This window comes from Diadema antillarum, unplaced genomic scaffold, assembly GCF_040938485.1.
Source record: "Diadema antillarum isolate AM-2024a unplaced genomic scaffold, OU_Dant_1.0 seq00000503_RagTag, whole genome shotgun sequence".
NCBI lineage: Eukaryota > Metazoa > Echinodermata > Echinoidea > Diadematoida > Diadematidae > Diadema > Diadema antillarum.
Window position 1 is genome coordinate 632,475 of NW_027271460.1, and position 8,153 is coordinate 640,627.

The 8,153-nt window shown below is 38.9% G+C and overlaps 1 pseudogene; it reads right to left on the minus strand.

The window, feature by feature from the left end:
* Positions 1-1,089: 1,089 nt before the first annotated feature.
* LOC139733906 (choline dehydrogenase, mitochondrial pseudogene) lies at positions 1,090-7,315 on the minus strand (annotated as a pseudogene).
* Positions 7,316-8,153: the final 838 nt, after the last annotated feature.

An 8,153-nucleotide genomic window follows, 5' to 3' on the forward strand; every position in this document is an offset into this window, starting at 1 on the left:
ATGTATAGACAATGATAGGCATGTTTTACCATCACCGTTCGCTCTACAGAATGGACTCTATGTGAACATAAAATATCCTGCCTATTGACCCTTAGGCCCACGTGTTCTGCTTACATTTGTCTTTGCAGAGTTAGACAAGAACTTATAGTGATATGGACATGGGGTACATATTTCGTTGTCACTTGTGGTTATATATAGACTAGTAGAGGTAATGGTCAGGCAGTTGTCAGTCTGTGCAAGTTTGTCTTTATACTTGGCAGTACTGTTCACCCCGGTAATATAAATGTCTGCGTCTGGGAATTTTCCCATTAAACCATAAGCTCTCCCTATAGATAGTCGTTCACTTCATAAATCACTATAATAAACCACGGAAATGAATCTTCTTATAGTTAATGATTTCTCGTCCTATGACCAACTATATTTTACATTATCTAAGTCAGTCTATACGGACATCAAGAATCTAAACCCTACACACTGGATGACAATATGCTTGTCAGAAAAACGAAAAACCAATACCCATTTTCTCAAATAATAGCATAAGGACATTATGACTTTCTCGCGTCTTAATTACAAAAAGTGTCTTCTTACCTAAAATTTTATCATTGTTTTATCAACACACATAATAGTAATCAGTCCACAGACAACAGTAATATCCTACACGTACAGAAATACAATTAAAAATGGAATGAAAGTTTTCTTACTTATGCAAAAGATAAGGAGAAGCAGTACAGGTTAGTTGCCGAGGTGATGGTGGCAACGAGAAGAATGACGTCATAAGACCGAATTGTTGTTATTACCATTTCAGTTTGCCTTCGAGCACACCACATCCTGCCATCTTCTCCTTTTTAACTTCGACAATGACCTTTGATATAACAGTAATCAAACACTTAATTGTCATGATCTTCGCCTCCGTATTTTGTCATCTCTGTTACCCTGTCTTACTGTACCCATCACGAGACGTATATACCAATCCTTTAGTATGACAGTAACAAATTCACCACGGTAATAAAAATAATATAAATTGCTAAATAATCTGAGGTCTTCGAATCATGCAACTACGGTATGCTTTTCTGGTTCATCTTGTCCCTTTCACCGTTGGGTCTCCAAAGTGGAGGGTGTCCAGACTGGGACATCTGCCCTAGCTAGTGGCGCCTTTCCAAGAATGATGTCCGCTGCCTTTTCTGCGATCATAATGGTCGGGGCATTCAAGTTCCCACTTACAATGCTCGGCATTATAGAAGCGTCCACCACCCTGAGATTCTTAACACCGAAGACGCGGGTATGGCTGTCCACAACTGCCATTGGATCATCCTCTGATCCCATCTTGCAGGTGCATGATGGATGATAGGCACTTATGGCGTTTGCACGGATGAAGGCATCGATCTCAGCATCCGTCTGGACAGATGGCCCCGGCTGCAACTCTTCGGCACGGAAGGGATCGAAGGCAGGTTGTGCAAGAATCTCACGAGTGAGCTTGACACACTCCCGCATTTCCCATCTGTCAATTTCTGTTGCAAGGTGGTTTGGATCCAAGAGTGGATGTTCCGATGGATCTTTAGACTTCAGCTTTATGGTCCCCCTGCTTGTGGCCCTCATGTTTCCTACCTGAACTTGGAAGGCATGGCAATTTCCAGGCTCACGACCATGGTCATTTACAACTGAAGGCAAAAAGTGGAACTGGATGTCTGGGTGCTCGACGTTGGGCCGACTGCGGATGAAGCCCCCAACTTCAAGGTGGGAACTCGCACCAAGTCCATTCTGAAACAGGAACCACTGGACACCAATTCGAATCATGTTGTGGGGGAACTTCCACTGTGCAGTGTATAGGGTTATAGGCTGAGTGCATCGATGTTGTACGTGGACGTCCAGGTGTTCTTGAAGATTTTGCCCAACACCAGGAAGGTGGGCTACAACTGGAATACCCAGACCTGTCAAGTCATCAGCATTTCCAACGCCAGAGACCATGAGAAGCTGAGGAGAATTTATGGCTCCGCCACTCAATATCACATCTTCTGCAACCCTGGCAACTTTCCTGACTTTGTTCTGCATGTATTCGACACCAACTGCCTTGTTTCCATCAAATATGATTCTATGGGCTAAAGATTGCAAGCTGATAGTGAGATTCTGCCGCCTCTGGACACCTCCTTTTCGAAGGTAGCCATTGGAAGTGTTCCATCTTACACCCTTGTGGATAGTGAGGTCCATGTATCCAAAGCCCTCTTGCTGGAAGCCGTTCATATCGTCGGTGAATGGATACCCACTCTGTAATCCGGCTTCAATAAAAGCCTCACAGAGAGGGTTGTTGGTCTTGCCCCTTGAAACATTGAGTGGGCCACTGCCCCCACGGTAGTCATTACCCCCAAGTTCGTGGCACTGTGCATATTTGAAGTATGGAAGGCAGTCCGCATAGGACCAACCTTTTGCTCCTTCTTTCTCCCACCTGTCATAGTCATAGGGATGCCCTCTAACATAACACATAGCATTAATGGAAGAAGATCCACCAAGCACCTTGCCCCTGGGCCAGTACATCTTTCGGTTATCCAGGTGGGATTGAGGAACAGTATAGTAATACCAGTTGTACCGCTTACTGCTCAGAGGATACTTGAGGGCAGCAGGCATGTGTATCTGCCAAGTGTGATCCTTCCGCCCAGCTTCCAAGAGAAGAACTTTGTTGCTGGGATCTGCTGAGAGGCGGTTGGCAAGGACGCATCCCGCTGATCCTGCTCCCACTATGACATGGGTAAACTCATCGGAGACGTCTTTCGTCTTCACACTGAACGGTCGACAATGCCGAATGTAATGTGACGCCCCAAGGTTCCTCAGACCTGGACATAGAATAAAACAAACAAACATAACAACCCCTTGACAAAGAATGTTGGTTGGGGTTATCATTAAAGGGGCATCATCGTATAGCATAAAACACTGAATTTATAAGCCTTAAATTTGCTGTGTGGGGAATCGTATTCACCACCTACAAATTGCTGTTGACTTATAAACCAACAACTGCCATTCAGGAACTCATTGACAAAAGTAACAATAGATCAGAAAAAAACAGCTTCCGTTATTCTAATCATTGTAAACCCAGTGGCCACATTATTACAATCGGTTTATAGTGTTGAACATAAGTATGACATGGATAAGAGCATGGATGTCCAGTCCTGCGTACGTCCAACGTTATTCATACTACACATTTCAGGTTACCAGTTCTTGAACAAATGAAAACAAATAAGTGACACGATATATAAACTATATTAAAAATATACCTAATTTTATTTTGAAGTTTAGACGATCAGGTGTCAGATGTCCGACTCATCATGTTTTTATGTAATTCCACGCTCTTCCAGTGAACTCGAATCAAATCAAATTCAGTACTAACAGAAAAAAAAAAACCCACCAAAAACACAAAAACTTGTGCCATCCAGCCCGTTATCCTCTAATCTGTGTGTCTTTTCATAGCTGGTTCTGCTTTGGTAGTCCACTTTATGCAACACAAACTTGCATAGTACTTAGCACTGTACTTTTGGTTGTCGGTATACATATAGGCCTATCATGCTTATAGTAGGTCCTATGCATACATACTTTGACACAACTTATCAGCACAGTCACGAATGTTTTCAGTTTAAACATGATGTGCTGCTTGATTATCTTTTCTCGGCTTTGATTTTGTTTTTCAAATGGGACTCTCCTATCAAAATGCATTATCAAAGAATAGAATCTGATGTTAAACTATATTTTAGCCATATGATTCCTAAAAGTACGATGGAATAAACTAAGATGAAGAGCTATAATGTCACACCCCCTTCTTTTTTAAATTGTTTTCTTCATTACTGTTTTCTTCATTACTGCGCTTAGCCAATCTAGCACTGTTACAAATTCCCCTACTGATATTTTGAATGACGGCCATCAAGTTGATGATCCACAGGAAATGGCCGATGTATTTAATGATTACTTCGTTAACTTAGGACCTGATCTTGCTAGCAAAATACCAAATACCCAGACAACTTTTCATTTTTTTTTTAAAGACAGGAATGTACAAACCATGTTTTTCATTCCTATTGTTGAAGAAGAAATCAAAGAAATTGTTGATAACCTAAATATTAAGAAAAGTATAGGTAATGATGGTATTTCGGCTTTTCTTCTGACGAATATAATAAATGAAATTATTTCTCCACTCACTTATATTTTCAATCAATCTTTATCTAGTGGCAAAGTCCCAGATAATATGAAAATCGCTCGAGTTGTTCCCATATACAAAAAGGGTCCAAAAGAATGTGTGAGTATACAACTACCGCCCGATATCTCTCTTAACCTCAGTCTCAAAAATTCTTGAAAGGCTTGTTTATAAACGAACTCTTAGATTTCTTGTTAATTGCAATATTCTTTCTAATTTCCAATGTGGATTCAGAAAACAGCATAGCACAACTCACGCATTATTAGCCTTCATTGATAAAGTAGCTCATGCTTTAGATGATGCTTCCCACACCATCGGTGTTTTTCTCGATTTTTCGAAGGCTTTGATACCATTGACCATCAAATTTTGCATTATAAGTTAAGCCATTACGGTATCCGTGGGAGGACTCTAGAGTGGTTTAAAGACTATCTCACAAACAGAAAACAATTTGTTTATATAAATGGCTATGAGTCAGGTATGACGTCAACTTCTTGCGGTGTCCCCCAGGGTTCTCTTCTTGGCCCACTTTTATTCATCCTGTACATCAACGATCTCCAAAATTCGTCACAGATTCTTTCTTTTATTTGTTTCGCTGATGATACAAATCTATTTCTGTCTCACCGCAATCCCAATACCCTTGTAAGTATAATGAATAATGAATTGAAATCTGTTCAGTCCTGGATTTACGCTAACAAGTTATCATTAAATGTTGATAAAACACATTATATGTTATTTAGCAATTCCTTGCAAGTTATTCCTGATGATGTTAAGATTAATGATATTAACCTAACCCGAGTAGATAGTACAAAGTTTTTAGGACTTTACATCGATAGTGACCTTTCCTGGAAAACTCACTTTAATTTTTTAAGCAAAATTTTGTCACGAAATACAGGAATCCTAAACAAACTGAAACATTTTTTGCCCAACCATATCTTGCAGATTGTATATTCAACCATGATTTCCCCATATCTTAATTATGGAATTCTTGCGTGGGGTAACGCATCTAAATACTTACTGGATTCACTTTTTCTTCTTCAAAAGCGAGCGATCAGAATTATTAACCATGCTGGGTATTTATCTCACACTAACGCCTTATTTCAGAAAAATAAGATTTTAAAACTGATAGATTTGTTTGGTTATAATTTAGGTATTTTTTGTATAAATTTTCCTCAAAAGATCTTCCTGGTGTCTTTTTACAGATGTTCATAAGAAACAATTCTGTCCACCACTATCCAACTCGCCAGAGTGACGCTTATCACCTTCCACGAACTCGAACAGTTTTCGCTAAAAACACAATTATGTATACAGGTCCTAAATATTGGAATGATCTCCCAACAGAGGTTAAAAGCTGTCTGTCATTATCAGCCTTTAAGCGTAAACTCAGACAGCATGTATTGAATAGCTACAACACACAAGTGCACTAAAATTCCTTTTTATTATTGCTGATGGCTGCTCTGTTATACTACTTGGTTGTTGCCATGTGAACAGACTCATGCATATACATTTTAGTTGCATGCTCTCTCAAATTCCTTCCCATCGGTGTTTTTCCTTCCACTTCTAGTAAGACCTTGGTCGTGTCGCATAGTTTCCCCTCCTTTCTTTCTTTCCTTTCTTTTATGCATCATTGCAGCTGGCTGGTATATCACATATAGGAATTATTGATTCATGTCATCCATTTTTCAAATCTTTCCCCGTGTCTATGGAAGCCGGAATGTTTAAACCTTAATAGTACTTAAGTATTTACGTCATTATCATTCCCATGTCTAAATTGCTATTAGAGCAACTGCTATAGTGTGCAGCATGTGGTTACTTGTTCTCATTTTATCACACACATAAATGCATGTGAGAAGAATCTTCTGAGCCCCGAGTAATAGTCATTCTCTTTTGTTTATCCTTACTTTTGGTCTTAATTGTACCCGTGCTCCTCATCCTGTTCCCCTTACTAGGCTTTTGTTGGGACCTACACTCAACAAGCTTTGCTTTTTAGTAGGTTCCATCGTATTTCTCTTCGCATCCTTTACTTTGATTGAAAATGACACATCGACCGTTATGTATTACTTTTGTATTCCTATTTCTTCATGTATATATCCAAGCTGAACATTCTGTATTATATTTTGTTATATACCATGTATTTTCCATCGAGAAATACGAAAAATAAATTGAAAATGAAATTGAAAAATAGAGTAGTCAGAGTATGTGGAAATAATTATGTTGGGCTATGTAATCATTAATACATGGGTGATGCTGCAAGTTTGACCTATTGTATCTGCTGAGAATGTTTGACGAGTGTTGTTTGCAGTCGGTTTCATACTCGTGAGTATTTTTTTTTATATGATTTATAGCTATAAGATACTACTTATTGAACCGATTTTTATCAAAGGCATAACTTACCATTTGCAGATTAGCCCACCTTTCGTGCGTCAAATAATTGTAAAATGTGAGTTAGGAATAGAAGCAACCAACGTAAAACTTTGAATCAGTATGATTAATGTTAAATATTGTTAGATTTAAAAAAATGTGAACAATATATAATACAAATGTTTTAAGACTAAACCTTATACAGTTCTGGTTTAATGAGAAAAATAGCGATATCGCCATATGTTTTAGGCTTTATTGTAAAACTTTTACATAGTAGGATGTTTTATGATACAACTGACTTAAGAGATATGCATTAGATGTGCTATCTCGAACATTTAAATCACTGCTCCCAATGGTAAACAGCATCTTTAACTTTACCTTTTTGTTGTAATCTTTGATTCGCTTTCATTGGGATTCTAAACATTTGGCAGTGCCACTTGATTGACTTTCTGTAAGTTCATAAATCAAACATTTTGTAAACCTTAGTCCAAATCCCCACACAAACACACGCAGACATGCATGCACCCCACAAAAGGCGCCCAACTGCTGATCGCGACACTCCACCAATTGGTACATGTACTCCCGAAATATTGTGTGATTCAGACGCCATCAACGTCCTTGGTAGGCACATTGCATGCATGGATGCTGCGAATACAGTCCAGGAACTACACTAGGTAAACCTATGTGGCAGCTTTTATACCTTGGGTTCATTGAGAAACCGCTGCATCTGTACTCACCTTGCCTGGCTACTGCTGATGTTGTAGATAAATTTGTGGTAAATGTCATATTAATCCTCCTGTTACAGACCCGGATACAAAGAGATTCAACGCATACCAGTCGCTGTCTGTGAGAGTGGAAAGATGGTAGGTTTTCTCAGACGTGTGTGTGAAAGTAGATGACTTATGTTCTGAAATGAAGAGACAAAAGATTTTTAAAAATCACTTTTACAACGATGTTGGGTTATATTGCTCCTTGATACATTATATTCAAAACATTGGTACAGTTTCAAGCACGCTTATGAATAAAGTAGACTTTGCATGTACCTTCATAAAGAGTTCCTTTCCGAAAGGTACTTAATCTGTCTTTTTTCGCAGGTTAGATCCATCGGCAGAAATACATTCAACTCAGTAGTCCCATATAGAAAAAGTCTTCAAATTATTTAAATTCTTGTGAGAAAATGAAGAAAGTCAGGCCGATACAAAATGAGTTTTGTTCCAAAATCTGTGTAATCCGTATGTATTTTGTTCCTAAAGGTGCTATATCCAGCGGGTTCCGAGCAAAAACAAGTGTGCATGCATGACCGGACTTCGAACTGAGTAACACCAGACTGGCGAGCTTCTCGGGCTAGCTTTCATATTTGTGCTATAGTTTCCGTGATTACCCACATACGAGATTGTTAACTGAGGAATGTTTTGATTACCATGCATAAATATTCCTTTGAGAGACGAAGAAAACAGATGAAAATTGTATGGAGATAACTTCTGAGAAAAGTACACAAAGTCGTGGAAACTAGTCTCTTAATCGTATTTACATGTTGTACTTTTCCGTACTAGAAGTTTTGTTCCAAAAGTTGCTAAATCCACAATATCCACCCAAACACTGCTTCTTTAAGATTTAGTCTAGT